Raw genomic sequence first — 13198 nt, 5'->3', positions numbered from 1 at the left:
AAAGCTTGCAGGTAATGTGTGTATTTAGGGACACGTTTTATTTAATCAGCGACGATTCAAAAGTTACAGGTTCTTGTTAAATTTTGAAACCAATGAACCAACAACATTGCTTTAACATTTTACCTCAGTTTGCAAAAATTAAAATTATGTCCATGAACATGAGAGAATGGAACTAGAAACAACGTGGACTCTAATTTGTTAAACATGACAATTTTCCCTGTTTTGAATTTTCTTAAAGGAGCCTTTGTTTTCTCAATACAGTAATGCGAAATTTACATCAGGTTATCTACCTCGTAGAACTGAAAATGCTGTTTCAGCAATGGCGGAAACAGTTATGTAACTGTAGGAATATTGCTTGAATGCTCAGTTTCAGGAAAATGGTAGGTAAAAATGTTTCGAACTCAACAAGTTCTTTTACGTGAGCGAAGTTCATGAGTTTTTAGTAGTTTAATGTGGGTTTATTTTCTATTATTTCGATAGAGATTTGCAGGTTTCAGAATAGGACCAGTCGTGGGTTCGTAGGCTAATGGGTTCTAATACACCTTTGGTTTTTTGACATTAATTTAGCTGATAAATTTGTTTAAAATTCTTTGAAAACAGGTTAAACTTATGTCCCTGTTAATCTATTGAGAAAAATTTAACATTAACTGCAATATTAACAAACACCTATACATTTTTAGAACCATCTCCTTCTGTTTTTAATTTTTCCTTTGTGTAATAAAATTACCGATTGATTCTGAATATTTTAATGTTGTTTAAACGTCTATTAATAATAACTGTTGGACGAAGTGTCATGTGAGGTTTTCATTTTTGGCTGAGGCATTACTCACCTACTTTTCATTGGTTCAATAATTATTTCAGACAAAAAAACTGGTTTAATGTATTAGACAGAACTTCCCTCGCGCCTTAAGTCGAGTCCAGCTTTTTGGAAAAATGATGAAATTTGAATTTGGGAATTTTATTTTTTTCATGATAATCACTGGAAATTAAAATAAAGATGTCAGTGTTAAAGTATAGATAAAAAACAGGCTATGCGTGCATTTTATAATACAATTTTGAGTTGTCAACATCCTTTAGCAAGGACACCTATCAATTTGAATAGGTGCTTAGTAATACTAATAATAATAATACAGTTTTGCAAAATTTTTAGGAAAAGCGAATGAACCGGTCTTGATTTGTTAAAAAAACAAATCCTTGATACATGATTTTTTGAGTAGCTCTGTATATGTACTAAGAAATTCAAAGTTCAGAATTTAAAATAAAAATTTACAGCCCTCGTAGTTTATAAAGCACGGCGTGCAACTTTTATAAAGTACGAGTTTAGAAAGTACAGCGTACACTGACATTATTTACAAAAGAGTGTTTGAAACATAAAAAGTAGGGCGTCGGCTCAATACAATGTAATGAAAAAATGACGTATAAGCTCGATGGTACGTTGTTAATAAGGCTTTGAAGGACTCGAAATAAATGCTTAAAAAAAATCCCTGTACCAAATTTTTGAAAATATTAAACTAAAGTTGAAGAATTAACATCGAAATTCTGATATGTTTAAACGTGAATTTAATTGACAGTCTAAAATTCCGATAAAATTGCCAAAAATGACATGTGTCAACAGCAAAAAATGACGAAGATCGTATTCTGGTTAATTATTATTAAATTATTCATGAGAAATTATTTAACTGTCTATTAGACATACAGATCATTAACAACTTACTATCATTTTTTCATCACTCTGTATAAAATATATATTATAAAAAACGGCGTTCGTTGTACAAAATGTACAGAGTACGGCAATCATCGTTTTTAAAGTACAACGTTAAAAAATTATAAAATGCGGTGTCAGAATTTACAAAATTCGGCATACGATGTTTATAAAGTACGGCGTTCGTTCACATAAAATTAAAAAAATCTACGGTAAAAATTAAACGTGGATCTGTGAAGCAGAAATATAATATGTAGCAATTTATTATACATACATAAAGAGAAGATTATCCATCTAGAGTGACAAAGTGTTTTCACGAGTATAGGTATACGCCCTTTTTATCGTTGTGCATAATGTAGCATTTTATTTTGTACCAGATTTTAAATTTTACGTCATTAACTTAAACTTAACTTAAATTCAACTTACGGCGAATTTTTTTAAACACCCTGGCAAAAACGATCACGTTGGCAATAGCTCAACTTAGTCGTAATAAACAAGAACGATTTCTAAATATTTCGAAGAGCAGAGAAATGTATTTTGATGAAAGCAACAACACTCCATACAACACTGTAGTTGTTGCTAATGCGAAGATAGCAAATTAAAGAAAAGAGTTGTTTATCTATTAAAAATCAAATGAAATGGTTTACATTTAACAACTGGTTCAAAATAAAAGTATTTTATTCTGTGAAATTTATATATAATTTATTATACAAAAATTGTGATGTCATCACATTGTTGGTGGGGAGATTCATTAGACCAATTTAGGTTAGCCTTTTACCATCTATACGATAGTCTTAAAATACATGTAAAATTTGACACAGTCGGTCCAGTGGTTTCGAAAATTGTCTGTGTAATACACGGTCAGACTGACGATAGAATAGACAAATGGAAACTGGAGACTTATTTTTTCATACCCTACGAACCATGAAGAACATTAGCTGCTTATTTTCGGGAAGTAAAGAGTTAAAAAGTAAAGTTATAAAGCTCTTTAAAGAGTATACACTAAAATTAGTGTAATTCAAATAGTATAACTTTCAAATCTTCACATATGATATATATTTTGGTACATCTTTTTTGAAAATCTTGAAAAATCGTAGGTACAGAAAATACATACTACCAAGAAATACTAGAAATACACATACCAAAATATAGAGCAAGGTACCGTAATAAAATCCACGGTGTGCTAAATGTAAAATAGGAAGTACTATTTGAATATTATATTTTGAGCAATTTTTTTGTAAACACTCTGTATAGTAAAGATCAGTTTATTGGCATAGCAAAAAATTTTGCTACACGAACTTTAAGAATAACCAAATTGCAATTTTTATTTAAACCTTTGCATTGTCGAATTGGAATGACTTGGCATATAAAATAACATTTGCTTTTAAAATTCAAGAATAAATAAACAAATCAGAATATGGAAAACATATATAAATATATCGTTCAATAAAAAAAAAACTATGTTGTGTGTTGCATTTCAGAAATAAACAACAGTTTGTAAAGTTAACAATAACTTGAAACGTCAAAAAGCCGCTAAACTTTGGTACTACAATTACAGATCTTTCAAATTCTGAAAAACTTATATGGAAATACACGCAAACTGGAAACCTCCGATTTAGTATAGAAAGTAAAAGTTTGAAACACTGTTTAAAATTAGCTTTCTGAATATCGCATATTTTAATAAGGATGTTTTTCATAATTTTCTAGGATTATGTTATCGGTTCTTCAAATAATATCAAAAAATACTTCATTTTGTTGTCCAAAGTTGGTTTTATTTGAAAACGATATGCAAGCATGCAGTTAAAAATAGCAGTGGATTGTTAAACCTCACGTAAAATTTCAAAGTAATCGGTGCGATAGTTTCGGTGATTATTATCAGGATTAATCAGACAAAAGCACTGATAATTTGAAATTTTACTGCATGGTTTACAAAATGGTATAATTCATTCGTTGGATTTCCATTTTGTGACGATGTTAAAGATCTAAGGAATCCTAAGGAATCCTCAGGAATTGAACAAATTGTCTTTTATTAAATTTAAAGTAGTTCTAGTTAGCTACTGAGCAAAAATACGGCTTTGTGAATAAAGGTCGTTTTTTTCTTAAGATATACTCGTAAAACAAAAAATATTTAGGAAACATGCAAAAATGAGTACTTTAACAAGTACTGTATTGTTAATTGTTTTTTGGGTGGTACTTTTGCTCTCAGTTTGACCTAAATTAGTGACTGTGTGTCTTTACATTGTTTCCAGTTTCCCAAACAAATGTTTTTCATAGAGTGTAGGACATAATGATACATAACTTATATAAGTGTCAGGTCTGCCGTGGTGCGAACTATGAAACTGCTTTCACAGGCAAATCTAATTCGTTTTATTTTCAATCGCACGGTATTTACATGCCCGTTCTATTTGAGGAAAGTCGATTTCATTTGCTGGAGAACTACTACCGACCGAGTGCCAACACTAGACTGATTGTAATTCTAACTACTTATATATAAATTTTCACACGAAGTTTTAAATTTTTGAGAAGTTTTAAATAAGTGGGTTAGTAAAGTGGGTAAATTAGGACACCAGGTAACAATAAGAATTCTTTGTTGTATATGTTTTAAATGTGTTAACTTATTCACTGATGATTATTTTTGTGAATATACCATTTAAAAACTATGAATTAAAGTTGAAAGTTAAGTTAATTGTCATTAAAGAGAGATAGAGTTGGTTAATTTCTTATTTTGGGGAAATATTTTCAGCCTAATAAATTTACCAGGGTTTGTGAAACTGACAGCAGGAAGCGGAAAACCTACATTTTCGCACGAGCCATTACAACACCAAGAAAGCATGAAATTATACATTAATGAAAATGACATCGTTGCAATAGTTTCTTCGGTTATTGATGGAAAGGTAAAATGCGAAATATGCGGACTTAATTGTATCCTTTCCCGTTTGATCCCTGAAGCCGGTTCTGTATCCCTGTTCACCGGTTACTAGATATGACGAAATTTGTAAACCCACGCAGTAGACAGAGTCGAAATTCGACAAATCCAAGCAATTTGATTGCAATGTCCTTTCAGTGAATGCCTTATCCCAGCGAAATTCCAGCAAACTCCCGACTCTTCCCGCGCCAACAATTCCGCGTCTTCGTCGCCCGACCCCGTCATTTTTAAAATTAAAAATCCCCGATCCAGTGCGCATTTGCCGGTGCGCGCGCACGTGCTCAGTCCGAACTGTCATGGAGCTCGTTTGACAGCACACAGTGTTTGTGTTTAAAAATATCGCGAAATTCCGAGATTTAATGATAACATGCACATCGAATTGTCAAAAACAGGTGTGTAAGTGTAGTGCCCACCGTTTTCGGCAAGAGTTCTGTCAAAACATCGCCCACTTCACTCACGAAACCGAAAACAACTACTGACCCCCTGAAATAGATTTACACCTGTGCCCGATAAGTGAGTATTTTCGCACGATTTTTTTCTTTGGTATGCGCCGGGGGCGGCCGCCCCCGGGGCCGTCCGCCCCGACGCCGCTTCCGGCGGAAGCGGCGGCAAGTCCGCGCGATAACCTTAATTGTCCCGGGGACGGGGCGATTTTTTATGGCGGGTTTAACGATTTTTCAAATTGACATCGATCCCGGAAGGGTTACACGGGAATTTCGGGATAAGAGGAGCCGAGGCGAGGGCGCTCTCCTTCGAGGAGAAGATTAAAAAAAAACCACTCCCACTTTTATGTTTTTCACTGGGAAGGCGCTTTTCGGTAATGTTGCGCCTTATCAACGTTACGTACGATTTTATTGGGGAGTGTAGCGATTTATCTCGGTTCGAGGAGGAATTTATCTCGGTCATTGTTTTGGGATTGCCTCTTAATCTCTTCCTCCGGCTAGATTATTGAATAATTGATGATTATTATCGCGCGGTTATTTTTGGAGCCGATTTTAATAAGCAGTCACGAGGATTTGCATTTCTGGGCTTTACAAGTGCGTTCGATATTTTCCTTCACGCAAAAAACGATTGACTGTTTATGGATCAGAGTTGGCGGATTCAGGAGTGCCAAAAAAACAGGGATAAATTCTGCAGCACAAGCGACAAGTGAAGTGACAACATTTTTTGTCGACTTGAGAATTTTTTGCTTCTTTTTTTGTGACTGTTGTGTCGAAACTAAAGTAGTTGTAAGTAGATCACACTTAAACAAATGCTAATTCCCGCCTTTTTCTACGTATCGCATCTGGCACATTCACTCAGTACGATACTGCTTGTGTCTGTTTTTAAACGGATATATATTGATACAAAACACTAGTATTGAGGTTTATATTTGTTTTAATTTGTATAACAATGATAAATAACAACGATAATAACGTAATGGGTGAGTTCATGGACGACTTAAGGACAGTCTTCCCTGTTCGCCCGTCTTGCTTTCTGCGGTCTGTCTATTGGTACAATTTTAGACTGATTATATCCGAACCACGAATCGATTAGTTTCAAATTTCACACGTGCCTTAAGGTTATGGCGGGATTGCTAAAATGATAACAACTTGCGTTTTTGTAATTCAATTTTTAAGGTTACATGTACCTACTGGCCATCTTAAAAAAAAAATGGTCTTAACATTATTTGGAAAGAACTCTCGAAACTCAAATCTGACTAATTCTGCGTGCACCTCACAGCGTATTCTTCGATAAAGATTTGTTTATGATAAATAATTTAGTTCAAGTATGTATAATACAACATTATCATGACGTATCGCGGATACATTATTAAACCGCAGATCAAGGAGAATGGAAATTTCAGGAGATTTACTTAGCAAAGTTCTGAGATGACATCATCTAATTTTAAGCGGGAATGAACAATCAAATTTTGGTTAGCGTTTACCACCTACACGAACCCAAAACTTCACAATAGTGAAACCGGTCGTAGTTTTGGAGATTGTGTGTATATATTTTTATAATTTCGGTTCTACCGAAGTTATTTAAGAGTAAAAAATTGTATTAATCAACATTCATATAAAAATAAAATAATGAACTAAATCATGACTATTAATTCAAGATCAAGATTTTAGAACGTAATCATAATTTCAATTTGAGTTATAAAAAATGTGCAAAATATTCTTACAATTCAAAAATGTTCCCACAAAAAAAGTTGAGCGTCGACTAGTCGATTGAAAGGGCAGGTCATTTAATAATACCTTTTCTTCAGCAAGTTTACTTCGCTGGAAATAATTCACCCAAATAATTGTGTCAACCTAACCCAAAATACAGGGAGCTTCATCTTATAAGGAGCAGACATTATCAATTGCCTTGCTTAATAAATTCAAATAAACTTTTTTTGAAAATTGGTCCTGAGCAATGTGCCTATTTTACCGTACTATTAAGACAACATTTTCATCTGCAAATACAATTCTGTCTAAAAAGTTACGTTTGGTCATAATCGTCCCCTTGACAGCTTCACAAAACTGCACTCTGCGGTCTGGATCACTTCAAGCAGCTCGTGGACAAATTGAATTTTGTAAGGTTTCAACTTTTCCGATTTAAAAATGTTCATCATAATCTAATGATAGTTGACGTGAGGAAACTTGAGGATTTTCCGCATTGGCTAATAATACACTGACTTTATTTTCTTCACCACTAGCTGATTTAGGGTGGCAAATCAGTAACACGACTTGCTTCAATATCGCTGAATATGAAGTTCTAAGTAAGTAACTGCTGGTCAATTCGTTTTCACTTGTTTCAGTCTTAATAAATACGATAAGTAATGTTAACATCAGATACTAACGAATTGTGAAACAAGTTGATTTATTTTCATTTGTTGCTATAGCAACACGATTCTGTATCCTAACGTGTCTAATAGATCGATTCTGTAACTTGTTATGTTAATAACATTCTGTTATCACTATGTAAACACAGCTAACATTCTGTTGTTGCTATGTAATAACACATTTAACATAAATTGCAATTCGCTAAGCTTCTTTCTGTTATGTTAATAACATTATGTTATTAAAATACTCTGTAAAATAACAGAGACATTTGAGTCAATGTTATTAACATAATGCGGTTATTTTGAGGTTTATTAATTAATAATATCACAAATTTGACTGAGGTGGCAAAAGAAGTAAAATGACAGAAGTGGATGATTTTCTACCCGTCTTCGGTTACTTATTATTAGAAGACGAAATTCAACGGTAGGTCTTTCATATCATAGTATTACTAAAAATATAACAATACATGTATTATATGAACAGAGTGAGAATTCGGCTGACGGAGCTTTGCGACAATCAAAATTCCTTTGAAAATTTAACAGAGACGGAATTTAGAAAGTCCTTTCATTTTAGCAAAAACATGACCCGTTTCGTACTGAAGAGGTTGCAACCTCATTTGGGAAAGCTACGTGCCAGTGGTATTCCGGGATACTTAAAAATTTTAGCCACATTGAACTTCTTAGGCAATGGCTCCATACCAACACTGCGTAGGAATGTCTTCTTCTGTTGCCATGAGTTAACCATCGTTTAGCAGGGTCATGACTTAAATTTGTCACGTAATTAGTGAAATTTTAATGCCTGTCTGGATCTAGTTCTCAACGACAGCAGAAGCGATAATATCTACTAAGCAAAAATTTTATGAAAAAACACATTTTCGTGCTGTATTTGTTTGACAGTGACAGATGATGAAAATGGTGTCATTACTTCGAAAAATAACATTTTCGGACAAATGACACATCTGTTATTTAGGTACTAACATAACGGTTTACAGAATACGACATTTCTTCTTTTATGTTAACGTCCTGATAACATAGCAATTTTAATAACAGAAATTTAAAATAACATAATGTTAACTGATTGTTACAGAATCGACCTATAAATCTAGATATTAAACTTTTGATTTTAATATTCCTGAACGTAATTAGTTTTTTATTCTACATTTAAAAATAAAAAACATAGATCATGTTGCATTAACAAAGGGGACATCTCCGGTGAAACCGAATGTGTCAAAAAGTGAAAGTATCATCAGTAACTTCTGTTACTCTAACAGCATATCTCAGTAGGCAAAATTAAGAAAAAAATCGATTTTTGAATAATGGTAATAATTAACTGTTTCGGCACACTCGATTTTTTTGAGTTATGATCTAGGTACTCAAGAATTTGTTGATAGAATAAATTCGACCGAAAAGTACGTCGTAACTTAATACAGTTTTTTATCTTTAGCATTTAATCCACTTTGTTCTTAAAATGTGTATTATTTTAGCGAATTCACAATTTCACAACATAGCCGAAATATGGATTATGTGTGGCTAAACTTAGAACGCTAGGTTATGTTATGTTAGCAAGAGCTAAACCCTCTTTGGATTTAAAATGATTTATTTGTGATAAGTAACATATTTGATTGAATTTACAACAATTGCAGGAAGTGTTGTCCTGCTCCTTCGATACATAAATTGACTCGGCGTTTCATACTTTCAAATACTCGAGTAAGAACTTTCGGTGAAACATTTTCACATTCTTTTTGATCCTCAATTTTAGGTCTTCAATTGTAATCACTGATTGTTTAAAAATAGTGTTTTTCATATTCGGGAACATGAAATAATGTAAAGGTGTCAAATCAGGTGATCGAGGTGGTATGTGTATAATATGGTCTGTGTGAGAATTAATTAAACGGTCGTCATAAAATTCCCTTAGAAAGTTCAAAGTTGTTAGAGCTGTATGAGTTGTTGCGCCGTCATGCTGAAAATATCCATTCTACATTCTTCGACAACAAGCTGATTAATAAATTCCTCCTCGAAGAAAATCGACCAAAATAGCCGTCTTTGAGAAATGGCACAACAAACTCCAATTTTTCGTGCCGTTTCTTCAAAATAATGAGGATTTGTTTATTTTTTAATTAAACTAGTAACAATAAATTATTCTCTTTTTATAGTCCGGTGGTTTAAGTTCTTGAAACACATGAATTTTGTAGGAAAACATCAGGTCCATTTTAACAATTTTCTGACAAGTTGAATGTGGTAGTTATGATCCATAACTTGTCGGACATTTGAACAGCCTCTGGAGTTTGTATTGTTAATGTGTGACTTCCTGATTTACTCTTAATGCTACCAGTCTCATGAAATAACTTTATCACATAACTGAAAGATTAATTTCGAAAACAACATCAGCAGAGAATTTTTTACGAAATTCCTGAAAACAGGGTCAGGTTTCATATACCCGTTGACCAATGACTTGCTGGCCGTTACGGAAGTAAGACTTAAGCATGAACTTTCTTATGATGTTCGGAGAATATTTTTCTTGAGATGAAAATTCTACTTCTGTGCCAAAATACACCTGGATAGATGTAGCGCCTTAAAAAATACTGCGTTTTGTCGAAAATTGTAGAGACAGTTAAGCCAAACGAATTTACGAAAATGGAAAAACAGCACAATTTACGGTGTGAAGACGCAAGATTATAGGCAACCTACGAAAACACACGTTATGTGTTCCAAGAGACGATCTAATTTGGCGACATAATGGACAACGAAAACTAGTTTACAAATCAAGTAATTCATACGGTACGATTTGATTAAGAAAAAATTGGGCAAGATGAGTAAGTCAGATTCCCAATTCATAGATGGATGAAAAGCAATGGGAATAAAACGTTCAGTTACTCTCATTTGCCCAGAATTTTTTTAATCAAATTGTACAAAGCAGATGCCGTTTATATTTGTTTTGAGAAATCTAGAGCAATAATAAATCTCCATGTTTTAAATTAACCAATCAACCTTATTATCGTTTTATTAACATGCTTAGATATTTTTAGTTTCAAGTCATTTTCGTTATATTATAAGCAATTCATGGCTGACCGACGTCAAAATGTACCATTTTCCAAGCCTTATTAAGATATCTAGCTTTGACATATACTTACACTCAATTTGAAAGTTACAGCTTAATCGACATTCAATGTTGGTGCCTAAAAGTTTGTGCTTCCTTTCTTTATACGTTTTTTTAACAATTCAACAACGAGTACCCTCCTTTAGGTTAATATGAAATCTCTAACAACGTATCATCCGCATAATTAATTCACAAACTTTGCTTTAAATTTTTTTCTAAAATATATCAGAGATAAAGTATACCTAAATGTTATTTTCTTAATTAGAAATTATTCCGTTTCTACATATATACAGAAAGTTAAAAACCGCATTCATATCATCAGTATTTTGGAGGGAATGAACACTTTAAAACTTTTGATTTAATTTTTAGCTAGTACACCTATTACTTTAGGTGTTAATCCTTAAGGTGCATATAATAAATATATGCGATAAATCGATTTTATAGGATTTTTAATTGTTTCAATTTTTAGTGCACGATCAAAGATTGCAAGTTAGTTGGAGCAACAGCAGGCTAGTAAAACGTTCCAGTGTATACCCAAAGCCAGTTGTAAGTGTTCACATTTCTATGTTCAATAATGTTTTTTGCTTGGAAAATATTAGTATCAGTTATTTGTTCCTTTATGGGTTATTTGTACGTTACTCTAAGACGGACTGGTTTATTATCGAAGTAAAAACAACCAAATTGCTATCGATTAGATTTACTTTAAAGTCCAGACAAAAATAAAGTTAATTTTTTTTAATTTGAAGATTATCTGAAGCTGCCTTTAAGGATATTATGTTACATTGTTCATATTTGTAGTCGCTACGACAGTATCTGGTGTATTGTTTTACAAATTTCTACAGACCTCCAAACATAAAGTACAAGACGATTAACCATACGTCTAAAATTTCCGTAAAATATCGAGTTTACGAAACATGGTAGATTATAAAATGAACTTTTAATTGTATTAAGTAAAGTGATACACACTGTAAACTAAATTATTTATTTTCAGGACCTCTACTTTCCGTATTTCTAGTCCGGTTTATATTTTCTTTTTGTTTTACATCTCAGGGAATACGAAAATACCAATTTGTCTGACCAATTTTTTGTATTTTAGAAAGTACTAAATTGATCATTTTGATAATGCAAGTAATTTTTAATTGAAATTTATGATCTTAATGACAAGTATAAATTAAAATTTGCTTGCAATCTCTTACTTCATTTCTTCAAATGAAGTAGGAATTTGGTACGCGTTCCCTCTAGAAAACTGACGTCATCACAAAGTGTTTTCAAGTAAATCTTACTTGAAATATGCCCTTTTACTTGTAGCTTAATCTAGTTCACCTGTAGTTTTACTTTTATATACACAGGTGGTCATAAAAAGCTGACATGTAACCATCAAAGTTTACAGTTTAATTCACAGATTATGTAGCGAATTTTTTATGAATTTTCGTGCAACAATAATACGATTTTATGGAGAACTACTTTGTATACATTCTACATGTCTTTATTTAAAAGTACGCTATAAATATGGTTTGGCTTGTGTTTCACTAATATGTCTATATTTTCTACTGTTCTAGGATATCTTAAAAAATAATGTAGGGATCGATGTATTTTATTAATTCTCTTACAAAAGGTTCCCTAAAAACTTGGAACAAAATAACGTTATGGTTAGTTAACAAGTTGTGAATTGAAAAAAGTGTGAACTACATTTCTAATGAAAAGTATCGTAGGTGTTTGTGTTATTTGCGGCACTTTAGAGGCGATGAAAATTCAGTGTCTAAATTAGCCGCTGCTATCTGCATCTGAATATGTTCTTGAAAAAAAGTAGCACACTGTATTTTGAATAATATTGTTGGGTGTAATTAACATGTGTAACATTAAACATTTTGGGTGTTCGATGTTCGAATTTCTTGTACAAAACGCTGTGTAAACATATGCGTTTTAAGTACAAACCTTTTATCATATAATCAGTTATCTCTATTGATTGAATGAGAGCATTTTTTGTTTTGATATTGCTATGCAGTCCTAGTCTATACTGTCGGTAATATCTCAACTGGTTTTATAATCTGTTGCGTATAGTTCTAAAATAAAAGATTCAATTGCTGCCGACAGAGCACAAAATGTCGAACACCGGTGACACGAAAAGTAGTAATATTTTTGTTGGCTGGGGAGTTTTTTGTGTCGGTGTTTTCGGAACTGGAGTTGGTATAAGCAGATCACATGATATCAACAAATGGTAATTCCCCCGTTTTTGTATGTTTCGGGCTCGACAGAAGAGATTTAGCTTGATATTTGTATGTTTTTCCAACGAGTTTGAGTATTTCGATACAAAACGTAGTCAGATTACCGGAAAATGCAGATTTGCTGTATTATTTTTGTAACTTTTGAGTATAGGGATTTTACGCGTTAGAAGATTCGAATGGAATATAAACTAGAGAAAGAAGTTGAATCATTCGGGATGTTTGTTTTTGATTAATACATTCATGGAGTGCCACTTTGAAGTTCTATTCAATTATCACAGTATCAGCAGATAGGAAAAAGTGTGAACCTATTTATTTGTAATAGAGTTTACGTAATATGGCGTTTGTTTGAATTATTTTAGATAAAAGGGAACCGATATTTAACCGATAAATAAAACTCTGAGTGAATGAGGTCTATGTAATAAATGTACGCCAAAATTAG

The 13198-nt window shown here is 32.7% G+C and overlaps 1 protein-coding gene across 9 annotated transcripts in view; it reads left to right on the top strand.

Annotated features, from left to right (window-relative positions):
* The first annotated feature begins 4925 nt into the window (after positions 1-4925).
* The window catches only part of Camta (Calmodulin-binding transcription activator), a 339661-nt gene continuing 331388 nt past the window's right edge, over positions 4926-13198 (top strand). For all 9 annotated transcript variants that reach the window (XM_064076794.1, XM_064076801.1, XM_064076751.1 and 6 more), the window contains exon 1: positions 4926-5141. The gene's annotated coding sequence lies outside the window, so the exon portion shown is untranslated. The remainder of the gene's footprint in view (positions 5142-13198) is intronic.

Source organism: Zophobas morio, unplaced genomic scaffold, assembly GCF_036711695.1.
Source record: "Zophobas morio isolate AGI-343-1 ecotype UQ-CSIRO unplaced genomic scaffold, CSIRO_AGI_Zmor_V1 ptg000004l, whole genome shotgun sequence".
Taxonomy (NCBI): Eukaryota; Metazoa; Arthropoda; class Insecta; order Coleoptera; family Tenebrionidae; genus Zophobas; species Zophobas morio.
This window is presented reverse-complemented; position numbering and strand designations above follow the sequence as displayed.